Source organism: Giraffa tippelskirchi, chromosome 12 (genome assembly GCF_054371585.1).
Source record: "Giraffa tippelskirchi isolate mGirTip1 chromosome 12, T2T-mGirTip1v1.2.pri, whole genome shotgun sequence".
In the NCBI taxonomy this organism is placed as follows: Eukaryota; Metazoa; Chordata; class Mammalia; order Artiodactyla; family Giraffidae; genus Giraffa; species Giraffa tippelskirchi.
The window spans coordinates 51,830,439-51,842,989 of record NC_137286.1 but is presented as its reverse complement, the minus strand read 5'-3'; the positions used below and the strand labels follow the sequence as shown (position 1 = coordinate 51,842,989).

The 12,551-nt window shown below is 42.8% G+C and overlaps 1 pseudogene across 1 annotated transcript; it reads right to left on the bottom strand.

The window, feature by feature from the left end:
• Positions 1–2,961: 2,961 nt before the first annotated feature.
• LOC145530380 (ATPase MORC2 pseudogene) lies at positions 2,962–7,207 on the bottom strand (annotated as a pseudogene). Its single transcript, XR_014071720.1, has one exon. The product of XR_014071720.1 is annotated as an ATPase MORC2 pseudogene (transcript).
• Positions 7,208–12,551: the final 5,344 nt, after the last annotated feature.

Here is a 12,551-nt window from a genome sequence, read left to right as displayed (position 1 = left end):
AGAATCAGGGTCTTTTCAAATGAGTCAGCTCTTCACATCAAGTGGCCAAAGTATTGGAGTTTCAGCTTCAACATCAGTCCTACCAATGAACACCCAGGACTGATCTGCTTTAGGATGGACTGGTTGGATCTCCTTGCAGTCCAAGGGACTCTTAAGTCTTCTTCAACACCACAGTTCAAAAGCATCAATTCTTCGGTGCTCAGCTTTCTTTATAGTCCAACTCTCACATCCATACATGACCACTGGAAAAACCACAGCCTTGGCTAGATGGACCTTTGTTGACAAAGTAATGTCTCTGCTTTTCAATATGCTGTCTAGGTTGGTCATAACTTTCCTTTCAAGAAGTAAGTGTCTTTTAATTTCATGGCTGCGGTCACCATCTGCATTGATTTTGGAGCCCAGAAAAATAAAGTCAGCCACTGTTTCCCCATCTACTTGCCATGAAGTGATGGGACCAGATGCCATGATCTTAGTTTTCTGAATGTTGAGCTTTAAGCCAACTTTTTCACTCTCCTCTTTCACTTTCATCAAGAGACTCTAGTTCTTCTTCACTTTCTGCCATAAGGGTGGTGTCATCTGCATATCTGAGGTTATTGATATTTCTCCCGGCAATCTTGATTCCAGCTTATGCTTCCTCCAGCCCAGCGTTTCTCATGATGTACTCTGCATGTAAGTTAAATAAGCAGAGTGACAATATACAGCCTTGACGTACTCCTTTTCCTATTTGGAACCAGTCTGTTGTTCCATGTCCAGTTCTAACTGTTGCTTCCTGACCTGCATACAGGTTTCTCAGGAGGCAGGTCAGATGGTCTGGTATTCCCATCTCTTGAAGAATTTTCCACAGCTTATTGTCATCCGCACAAAGGCTTTTGCGTAGTCAATAAAGCGGAAATAGATGTTTTTCTGGAACTCTCTTGTTTTTCCGATGATTCAGCAGATGTTGGCAATTTGATCTCTGGTTCCTCTGCCTTTTCTAAAACCAGCTTGAACATCTGGAAGTTCATGGTTCATGTATTGCTAATTTTCTGTCTACTTGTTTTATTGATTAGTGAATTGGTTTGTTGAAATCTCCAAGTTCAGTTGTGGATTAAAACATGTTTATACTTTTATAACTCTATCATCTTTTGCTTTATGAATCTTGAAGCTCATTTGTCAGGTACACACACATTTAGAGTAGATAATTCTTCTTGATGAAATTACACATGTTAGTTTGTGAGGACTCCAGGAACAAAATACCACAGAATGAAAGGCTTAAACATTTATTTTCTCATAGTGTTGAGTGTTAGAAGTCTGAGTTCATGATACCATTAGAGTTGGTTTCTGTAGGATCCTTTCTTCCTGTCTTATAGATGGCTGCTTTCTTGGCGTGTCCTCATACACACTTTCTTATGTGAGTACATTACATTTAATGTAGTTGTTACTATGGTTGGATTAACTTTACTATATTATTATATATTTTCTGTTGGTCCCTTTTGGTTGTTGTTCCTCTCTTTCTCCTTTCCTTATTTTGAATTATTGGAACATTTCTTACTGTTTCATTGTAATTTTTCTACTGGTTTCTAGGCTATATCGTTGTGTGTTTTTGCCATTGTTGCTGTTGTCATTGCTGTTATTGCTCTAAGGATTTAATATGCACACCAAACTTTGCAAAATCTACTTCACTACTGCAAGCAAAATGTAGAAGCCTTATAACTAAATACATTTTTTACCCTCTTTTCTTTGTTATATATTTTTGCAAGGAATTTAGGATAGCCTTTTATATCTTCCCAGATTTATGTTTTAAGCAAACATGGAAAGTTTTGTTCATTATTTCTTCAAATATTATTTTCTGCACAGATCTTTTTCTCTACTCTTTTGGGGACTTCAATTACCTGGATGTTAGACTTTTTCATTATCCTATAGGTCCCTCAGATCATGCTTATTTTTTTTTCTTTCAGTTTTATTAAGACATGATTGACACACAGCACTGTGTAAGTTTAAGGTAAGCAATCATAATGATTTGACTAACATACATCGTAAAATGATTATCAAATTAAGTTTCGTGAACATTCATTATCTTATATAGACATGAAATTTAAAGAAAAAATTTTCTTTGTGATGAGAAATCTTAAGATTTACTCTCAACAACTTTCATCTATAACATACATCAGTGTTAATTATATTTATCACATTGTACATTACATGTCTAGTATTTTTTATCTTAAAACTAGAAGTTTGTAGATTTTGACTGCTTTATCCATTTCCTCCTCCTCTCAAACCTACCTGTAGTGAACACAAATCTGATCTCTTTTTTCTGTTGGTTTTTTAAAAAATTTATTCTTTAATCAGAGGAAAATTGCTTTACAATGTTGTGATAGTTTCTGCTGTACAACAACAAACTCTTTAAGTTTGTTTGTTTTTGAAGTATAATTGACACTATCCTAGTTTCAGCTATACAGCATGGTGATTGGATTTGAATACATTTCAAAATGATCACCATGATAAATCTAATCATGATACATCACCATACAAAGATACAAAGATACATAGTTACTGACCATATTCCCCACACTGTACATTTTATAACTGTGACATCCATTTTATAACTGGAAGTTTGTATCTCTTAGTTTCTCTTCATCTGTTTCTTTCTCCCCCTGCCCGTCCCACAGGCAACCAGCTGTTTGTTCAGTGTTTCTACTCTATTGTGTTTGGCCATTTGCTTTTTTAGAGTCCAAATATAGGCAAAACCATGCAGTATTTGTCTGTCTCTAACTTATTTTGATTAGAGCTAACATTCTACATCCACATCCATGTGGTTGCAAGTGGAAATATTTCATTGTTTTTTATGGCCGAGTTTATATAGGTATAACTTCTTTATCACATCTTCTTTATGTATCAGTCCTTCGATGATGGGCACTTAGGTTGCTGTCAAATCTTGGCTACTGTGAATAATGCAATAATGAACATCAGGCTGCACATACCTTTTTGAATTAGCACTTTCATTTTTCTTTGTGTTTTTTTCAGGTTTTCACTTTTAGAGAGAGACTTTACTTTTTGTAACAGTTTTAGATTTACAGAAAAATCGAAAAGATAGTAGAGCAAGTTCTCAAATATCTTGCACCCAGTTTTCCATTTAACATCTCACATTAGTATGGCACATTTATTATAATTTATGAACTAATATTGACACATTATTATTAACTAAAAGCCATATTCTCTTTACATTTCCTTAGTTTTTACCTAAAGAGGTGACATTCCATTTTCATCACATCGTGTCAAGAGTACATGCTGTCACAAAATCACTGTTAATGATGATCACCTAACTAAGGTAGTGTTGGTAGGTTTATCTACTGTAAAGTCACTCTCCCATCCCTCCCGCTTTCCCTGTAGTCTTTGGGGAAAAGCCACTGTGCTCAGCCCATATTAAACATGGAGAGTTATGCTCCCCCTTCTTTTTTTTTTTTTTTTTTGTTTCTTTCAAAAAATAAATATTTATAAACTTAGGGTGGAAGATTCAAAGACTCAGAGTCTCTTTCCCGCCAAAAGCACAAATATCCCGTGAGTCAAACCAAGGTAAGTCCATCAACCCATAAATGAAACGCCACCCTCAGAAGCTCTGCCTTGAGGGGCAGGGGAGCTGATCTCTGGCTCCGGGCCCTAGTCCCCCTTGGTGATCAGGTCCTCGATGTAGGCATCCAGCTCGTCGTCTGTGTTAATGTCTATGTCCCAGATAACTGGGAACCTCCTCAGTGGAGTCCTGGACTCTAACCTTGGCCCCTCCTCCTGCACCTTTTGTAGGAGTGCCACGATGTTGGTCCTCAGCTTCTGCAGCTTCTCCTCGGTCTCACGCAGCTTTCTCTCGGAGGTGCGCAGGCTCTCCTCAGAAGCCTTGGCCCGCGAGTCGGCGCGGCTCTGGTAGGAATGGCACAGGTTCTGGAGCCCGACTTCATACTGCTTGAAGTACTCTTTCAGAGGAAACGATATCAGCTCATCTGAATTCATAGCACTCAGCTCCTTCTTAGAGATGGGGAAACTTGGAGGCAGGAAGTACCGTAAACAATTCCGAAGAATCTGGACGAGGAGGTCAATGGTCTCGTGGTTGGTGCTGGGGGCGGTGGTGTCAGGCTCGATGGGGACGCAGTCCGAGGTGGAGGGCTCCACCGTGGCTACAGCTTGCCAGGCCACCGAGTCCCCCGCTGGGGACGCCGCCATCACCACCTCTTCCCTGCCTTCCTGATGTGTGTCCGGGCTCTGATACTCTGGGGACGGGGGCTTCATCAACCGCACGTCCTCACTGCCTTTCTCCACCCAGCGGTCTCTTGGTGTTGTGTCCGTGGGCACATAGTCGAATTTCACCTTCCACCGCACCGCATTCTTGCCCACCTCCACAGCTGTGACACGGCCTGTGTACCACTCCCTATTCACACGCACCTCCACGTGCAGCCCTTTATCTTTCTGAGCATTCTTGAGGTCAGCCGAGTCCTCTTCCCCAGAGCTGTCTGAGAGCTCATTCAAGTCCTTCTTTTCCTCCTTCACAGCAAACTTGCCCCGCTTGGACCTCTCCTTCCTCTTCTCAGCCTCTTCCTCTGCTTCTTCCTCATCAGAGACCTCGAGGCTCCGCTTCCGACCAGGAGCGGCCTGCAGGGAGAGTTTAGTGGGCAGCTCTGGCTTCTTGACCACTGGAGTCTTCACAGCCCGGGGGGGAGGGACCTCCCGAGGGCTCCTGGAGTTGGGCTGGGGAGATGGTAACGGTGGCTGCACTGGTGGGGAGGGCCGGGACGCAGGCCTGACCACGGTGTTGGCAGGCTTCCGGGCTGCCTCGGGAGGCTGGAGTAGCCGGGAAGTGCTGGCCTCCTCCCGGGCGGCCGGGGCAGCAGGCTTTGGGGCGCTACTGATGACAGGAGCCTTTCTGGGCTGGCTGGCTGGCCTGGGAGCTTGCAGGGAAGGGGGTCTGCTCGGGGCATTCTTGATCACAGCGGGTAAAGGAGGCGACCGAGGACGCTGAGGTCTACGTGCAGGTTCCTCAGAGGAAGGTCTGGTGGTCACTTCCAAGGGCAGTTTCTTCAGGTCAGCCTGGGAGCGAATGGGTGTGGTTTTTTGCAGGGCCTCCAGCTTCTCCTGCTGCTGGCGAATTTTCTCTGTCAGTTGCTTCTGCTTCTCTTCCTGTGTCTTCAGGTCCTTTTTCAATGTCCCCAAGGGAAACTTCTGCTTCTGCTCTGAAGCCTCACACCGGTTCTGCTCAGGATCAGGGTTCATGGAGCAAACCCAAGTGTCAGGGTAATCTGTCTCCACACAATTCAGCTGAAAGGGGAGCGTCCGCCACTTCAGACACAGATCACACTGGATGGTGGTTGGGATCTCCATGGATCTCCGCCGTTTGTAGCGCAGCTCACTGGATGGGGGCTGGTTCCAGTTGGCAGAGAGGTAGCCAAATTCATCCCAGAACTTGATGATGCCCCGCTGGGCGATGGCGACGTCCTTCCAGTACTGGGCCAGGTGCTCCCCCATGGCCCGCAGCAGGTGCCGGTACTCCTTGGTGTCCGCAAAGTCCTGCTTGTTGTGTGTGGGCTCCAGGACCAGGTAGGGCACATCAACGACCCTGACAACCCCACCGCACGCCATGCCACCTTCCAGCTGTGGGCCCACTTTCTCATACATCTTGATCAGGCGGCTACAGTTGTAGATGAACACTCCATCCAGGTCCCGGTGTTCGATGTTGACCCCGAAAACAAAGTTCAGTTCCTTAGGTTCTTTAAGTGCTCGCTGCTTGGCCTCCTTGATCCGCTTCTTGACGTCAGCTTCCCTGCGCAGAGTAATGGCTGTGTTCTGGACCTGTCGCAACATCACCCTGGAGTCCCGCGTGAGGTCTCCGCCCAGGCGCACTTCCAACGTCCGAGCTTTGCTCTCTGCCTCCCGTGCCTTCTCTTCAGCAATCCTCGCCACGTGCTCGGCTTTCTTCACCTCCTGCTCCGCGCGGGTCTTGAACCGGCTTGATGTGTACTTGTACATCCTGGGCTTGTAGAGACAGCAGGAGAGCCGCTTGGTCTGCACCTTGTGCCCATGGAGGAAGATCCGCATCCGGGGATCGATGTAGAGCACGGCGGCGTAGGCCCGGAAGGAGCGGTGCTCCGGCTTCGTGCCCTCCGGGGAAGTCTCTGCCATCTGGATATCCCTTGGATCTGAGATGATGTCCAGCTCTGGCTCTCCGTTATCCATGAGTTTGAGGTTGAAGATGATTACCAGCATTCCACTGTCCCCAGGAATCTTCATGAACTGAGTCATCACCTCCTCTTCATTGTGGAAGGGAGGATATTTGTAGATGAGTTCCGTCTCGATGGCAAACTTCTCCACGTTGTCTGTGACAGGTTCCCGGGTCCGAGCGTTCCAAGTGGGCAATGGGACTATCACCTCATCAATGCCTTCCTCCTCATGAAAGGTGCGTGACAGGAAGAGGCAGGTCATGGTGTCTTCCTTCTTGGTGAAGAGGATAAAATCCTTCCCGCTGCGCATCGAGCCCCTGCATAAATATCAATTCTCGTGGCATCAGCATCTCTTGCATTATCAACTAGTTCAGCAAGAGCACCAAACAAGAATTCATGAGTGGTTGAATTTGTGTGTAGATATTCAAAGGTTAGCTGAGCTCGATTCAGACTGCTGTAATTCGTGAAAGCCATGAGCGCGGTGATGTCTCCAGTTTTTTAACCACAATCTGGAAGTCTAGCAACTTCAGTCATAAAACTGGATAGCCACCCATGTCTTCGCCATCAATGATCCCAGGATCCTTAAATAAGCCCCACACTGGCGATCACGATGTTGCTCAAGTGGATATGGCGTTAGTTCCGGCTTCACCACCTACCAACTGAAAGATTTCCTGAGCGCTGAAGACCGATTTCCGTTTTCAAAGCCCAGATCAAACCTAGCTTGCCGTGCGCCCCAATTTCCTCAGGGTAGTAAGTCAAATTACCTCACAGTGGCCCACTAAGAGGCCACAGAATTGACCCACCCAATCAACTCAGGCGGGCCGCGCCCCTCCCCCTTTCCCTCAGACAGCGGCCTCAGCCTCTCAGGCCCTCACTGGGCCTCGGTCCCGTGGTCTCCTCCTCACGGAGACAAGTTAGTCCCAGTTTTCAAGGCCCAGATCGAGGGCAGTGGCGAGCGCACCACCCTACCGGGCGTTGCCCGGGGCTCACAGCTGCCTTTGTCCCTCCCCACGGAATTGGAACCCAACAACCGCAGGGCGCTCTTGGAACCATGTGCTGCCGCCACCTCTGCGTCCGCCGCGTCCGCCGCCGCCGCCGCGAGACCAGCCGCCCTCGGGCCGCACTAGATGAGATGGTGACAGGACTCAGCACTACAAAATTCGGCGTCTAGGGCTGCTCCGCCGCTGCCGCCGCCGCCACCTCTTTGTCTCCGCGAGAGCACACAACCCGGCCCGCCTCGCGCACTCCCCGACGCCCCAAGTCCCCGAGGCCTCCGCGGCGCATTCCGCCCCCCCTTCTTTTTTTTTAATTTTTCAATTTCTTTTTTTTTGTTTCATTTTTAAAAATTTATTTATTTTAATTGGAGGCTAATTACTTTACAACATTGTAGTGGTTTTGCCACACATTGACATGAATCAGCCATGGGTATACATGTGTTCCCCATCCTGAACCTCCCTCCCACCTCCCTCTGCATCCCATCCCTCTGGGTCATCCCAGTGCACCAGCCCTGAGCACCCTGTCTCATGCATTGAACATGGACTAGCGATCTGTTTCACATATCATAATATACATGTTTCAATGCTATTCTCTCAAATCAGCCACCCTCACCTTCTCCCACAGAGTCCAAAAAACTGTTCTATACATCTGTGTCTCTTTTGCTGTCTCACATATAGGGTTATTGTTACCATCTTTGTAAATTCCATATATATGCGTTAGTATACTATATTAGTGTTTTTCTTTCTGGCTTACTTCACTCTGTACAATAGGCTCCAGTTTCATCCACCTCATTAGAACTGATTCAAATGTATTCTTTTTAATGGCTGAGTAATATTCCATTGTGTATATGTACCACAGCTTTGTTATCCATTCATCTGCTGATGGACAACTAGGTTGCTCCCATGTCCTGGCTATTATAAACAGTGCTGCGATGAACATTGGGGTACACGTGTCTCTTTCAATTCTGGTTTCCTCGATGTGTATGCCCAGCAGTGGGATTGCTGGGTCATATGGCAGTTCTATTTCCAGTTTTTTAAGGAATCTCCACACTGTTCTCCATAGTAGCTGTACTAGTTTGCATTCCCACCAACAGTGTAAGAGGGTTCCCTTTTCTCCACACCCTCTCCAGCATTTGTTGTTTGTAGACTTTTGGATAGCAGCCATTCTGACTGGTGTGAAATGGTACTTCATTGTGGTTTTGATTTGCATTTCTCTGATAATGAGTGATGTTGGATGCTCCCCTTTCTTAAGAGAGTAGTTTCTACGTTAATTACTTGGAATTGTTCAGGGGAGATGCATTCACTATCCTCTCTTAAAACATTCCTTCACTTCATTTTATCAGTATGGAATTGTTTCTTTTTTTTTTTTTTGTATTGTTGGGTTATAATAACTACTGCTTTGTATATTTTATTGTTCCAAAAATCGTTGTCCATTGGGACTTGGTTCCTGTGTCTTTTTAAAAAAACATTCATTTATTTATTTGGCTGCAGCAGTCTCAGTTGCAGCATTCGGGATCTCCATTGCATCATGCAGCATATTTTATTGTGGCAGATGGACTCTCTAGTTGTGGCACTTGGGCTGCAGAGTGCATGGGCTTCAGTAACTGCAGCATTCAGGTGCTCTAGTTGTGATGCGCATGTGGGCTTAGTTCCTCTGTGACACATGTGATCTTAGTTCTCCAACCAGGGATTGAACCAGTGTCCCCAGCACTGCAAGGTAGATCCTTAACCACCAGACCACAATGAAGTCCTGGTTCCTGTGTCTTTTTGACATAACCCCATTAATACGTGGTTTGAATACTTCTCATTTTCCAGCACTACAAAATATTCTAACTTCATTATGTATATTTACAGCTCCTGACCTAGAATCAACCATTTCTTCAAAGAATCTTGGCCTCTTTTTACTGTAGAATGATATTAGAAACCCAGATCTGGGAAGTATTTGTGACTGGTGCTTGAGTGCTGTTATAGCCTTGAGGCCTTCTCAGCCAATCAAGGGATAGTATATATGTGTATATATTACCTCATGTGTGCATGTATAACTTCTGTAGGTAGCCATCTGCATCCATATTGATTAAGCATGAGTTCATATGGGTTTCTCCAACTCTAATCCATTACTGCAAGGATCTTTCTAGCCCCCCTCCCCTCGATTAGCTCTACATTCCCACTCCAACGCTGAGAAGCATGGCTTCCACCATCTGTTCTCCACTTAATTATTCAGTTCCAATACATGTAAGAATTATCAAAATTAACTGCTACCCACATAAGAACTAAAGTGCAGTGCTTGTGCACAGTCCTTATGCCTTGAGCTTTACAGACTCAGATCATTTCCAGAGTCATTTTGGCCAGCACATTTTCTCCTCATCTCCTTTAGTCAAGTTGTTTCATACATTGATGTCCTAAAAGACTTTTTAAACTTTAGATATATTAAGGTTCACCTTTGTGCTTTAATGTTTTATGAGTTTTGACAAATGCATAATTTTATGACCAACATTACAATATTATACAGAATATTATCACTACCAAAAAATTCCTTGAGTCTCACCTATTAAGTCTTCTTTTCCTCAAAAACCCTAGAAACCACTGATCCTTTTGTCTATGTAGTTTTGCATTTTCCAGAAGGTTGCATAATTTGAATCATATAGTATATAGCTTTTTCAGACTGACTTCTTTCACTTAAAAATATGCATTTAGGTCCATCCATGTTTCTTCATGGCCTGACAGCTCACTTCTGTTTTATTGCTGAATAATGTTCCATTGCATGGATTAACCATAGTCTGTTTAACTATTCACCCATTGAAGGGACATCCTGGTTAAATCTAGTTTTTGATGATTATGAATAAAGCTGCTATAAACATTTGTATGCATATTTTTATGTAGACATAAATTTTCAACTAATTTGGGTAGATACCCAGGAGAGTGATTGCTAAATCATATGGTGAGTATTTTGCAGAAAACTGCTGTTTTAATTTTCCTTGAATAACTACTAAGCAGTGAAATTGCTGGATCATATAATAGTTCTATTTTTAATTTTTTATGTTTGTTTTTGATATTTATTTAATTGTAAGTTTATAGAATTTAACTTTAATAGTGGCTATATTTAGTAATTGGCATGCAAAACTCTTGGATTTCCCAGATGGCTCAGACAGTAAAGAATCTGCCTGCAGTGCAGGAGACCTGGGTTCAATCCTTTGGTCAGGAAGATCCCCTGGAGAAGGAAATGGCAACCCACATCAGTATTCTTGCATGGAAAATCTCATGAACAGAGGAGCCTGGTGGGCTACAGTCCATGAGGTAGCAAAGAGTCGGACATGACTGAGCAACTAACACTTACTTTCATGCAAAACACTTATAAATTTAAAAATTGGGCCCTATAAGTTGGGTACAATTAGACTCTACCATATCACTGCATGTTTGCTTTTTCTCTTCTTTGTGAATCTGGAGTTTTTCAACATTCAAAAAGAGTTATTGAGTACTTATATGTGATGAATGCTGAGGATTCAGTGCTAGAGTCCCTGCTCTATTGGAGTTTACAGTCTATTGAAAAACAAATAAATGGAGCCGTGATTTAGAGCAGTTTTCTAAGGGTATGTTTGTATTTTAATTGAGAGAGAGAAATCCTGTTTGGCGTTCAAGTGCATATTTGTTCCACTATTTGTCAGTTGCATTCTAGGCCTGGCTCTTTTTGTTATTTTTCTACAATATTTTGCCTAAAGATTGTTTCTCTTCTATTGTCTTTTGAGGTATATTTGTACAACATTATATAAGTTAAAGATGTACAACAGTAATTCACAGTTTTTAAAGATTATACTCCATTTAGAGTTTTTATAAAGTATTAGCTATATTCCTTATATTGTTCAATATATCATTGTGGCTTATTTATTTTACGCATAGTAGTTTGTACCTGTTAATCCCCTATCCCTAGATTTCCCCACTTTCCTCTTCCCACTGGTAACTGCTAGTTTGTCCTCTATATCTGTGTATCTCATTCTTTTCTTGTTATATTCACTAGTTTGTTTTATTTTTAAAATTTCACATGTCAGTTGTATCATACAGTGTTTGTCCTTCTCTGACTTATTTCATGTAGCATAATGCCCTCCAAGTCCATCCATGCTGATGCAATTGATAAAATTCCATTCTTTTTATGGCTGAGCAGTATTCCATTGTGTGTGTGTGTGTGTGTGTATATATGTATATGTATATATATCACATCTTCTTATCCATTCATCTGTTGATGGACACTTAGATTGTTTCCATATACTGGCAGTTGTAAATAGTACTGCCTTGAACATTGGGGTACATGAAGCTTTTCAAAGTAGTGGTTTTTTTTGTTTTGTTTTGTTTTTTTCAGATATATGCCTAGGAGTGGAATAGTTGGGTTATATAGTAGTTCTGTCTTTCATTTTTGAGAAATCTCCATAATATTTTCCATAGTGGATGAACTAATTTACATTCCTACCAACTGTTTGTATGAGATTTCCCTTTCCACCACATCCTCACCAACATTTGTTATCTGTGTTCTTTTTAATGAGAGTCATTCTTACAGGTGTAAAGTGATAGATATTGTAGTTTTAATTTACATTTCTCTCATGATTGATGCTAAGCACCTTTCCATGTGCCTGATCCAAGAAAAATATCACTACAATTTATGTCAAAGAGTGTTGTAAGTTGTCTTTTCAGAGTTTTATGCTTATAGTCTTACATTTAGGTCTTTCATCTTTAGGTCTTTTTAGTTTATATTTATGTATGGTATGATAAAATATTCTAATTTCATTCTTTTACAAGTAGCTGTCCGACTTTACCCATGTCACCTTATTGAAGAGACTGTATTTCTCCATTGTATACTCTTGCCTCCCTTGTCATAGATTAATGGGTTCTTTGAGGGCCCTGTTTTCTGTTTCATTGATCTATGTGTCTGTTTCTATGTCAGTACCATACTGTTTTGATGACTGTAGCTTTGTAGTGTTGTCTGAAGTCAAGAAGCGTGATTCCTCCAGCAGTTTTTCTTTCTCAAGATTGTTTTCACTATTTCAGATCTTTTGTGTTTCCATACAAATTTTAAAATTATTTGAGTTTTGTGTTATTAGGGATTGCACTGAATCTTGATTGCCTTACATAGTATGGTCATTTTAATAATATTAACTTTTTCTGACCTAAGAACACAGTATATATTTCCATGAAAGTGAAAGCGAGAGCTGCTCAGTAGTGTCCGGCTCTCTGCCACCCCACGGACTATACAGTCCATGGAATTCTCCAGGCCAAATTACTTGAGTGGGTAGCCTTTCCCTTCTCCAGGGGATCTTCCCAACCCAGGGATTGAACCCAGGTCTCCCTCATTGTGGGCAGATTCTTTACCAGCTGAGCCACAAGGGAAGCC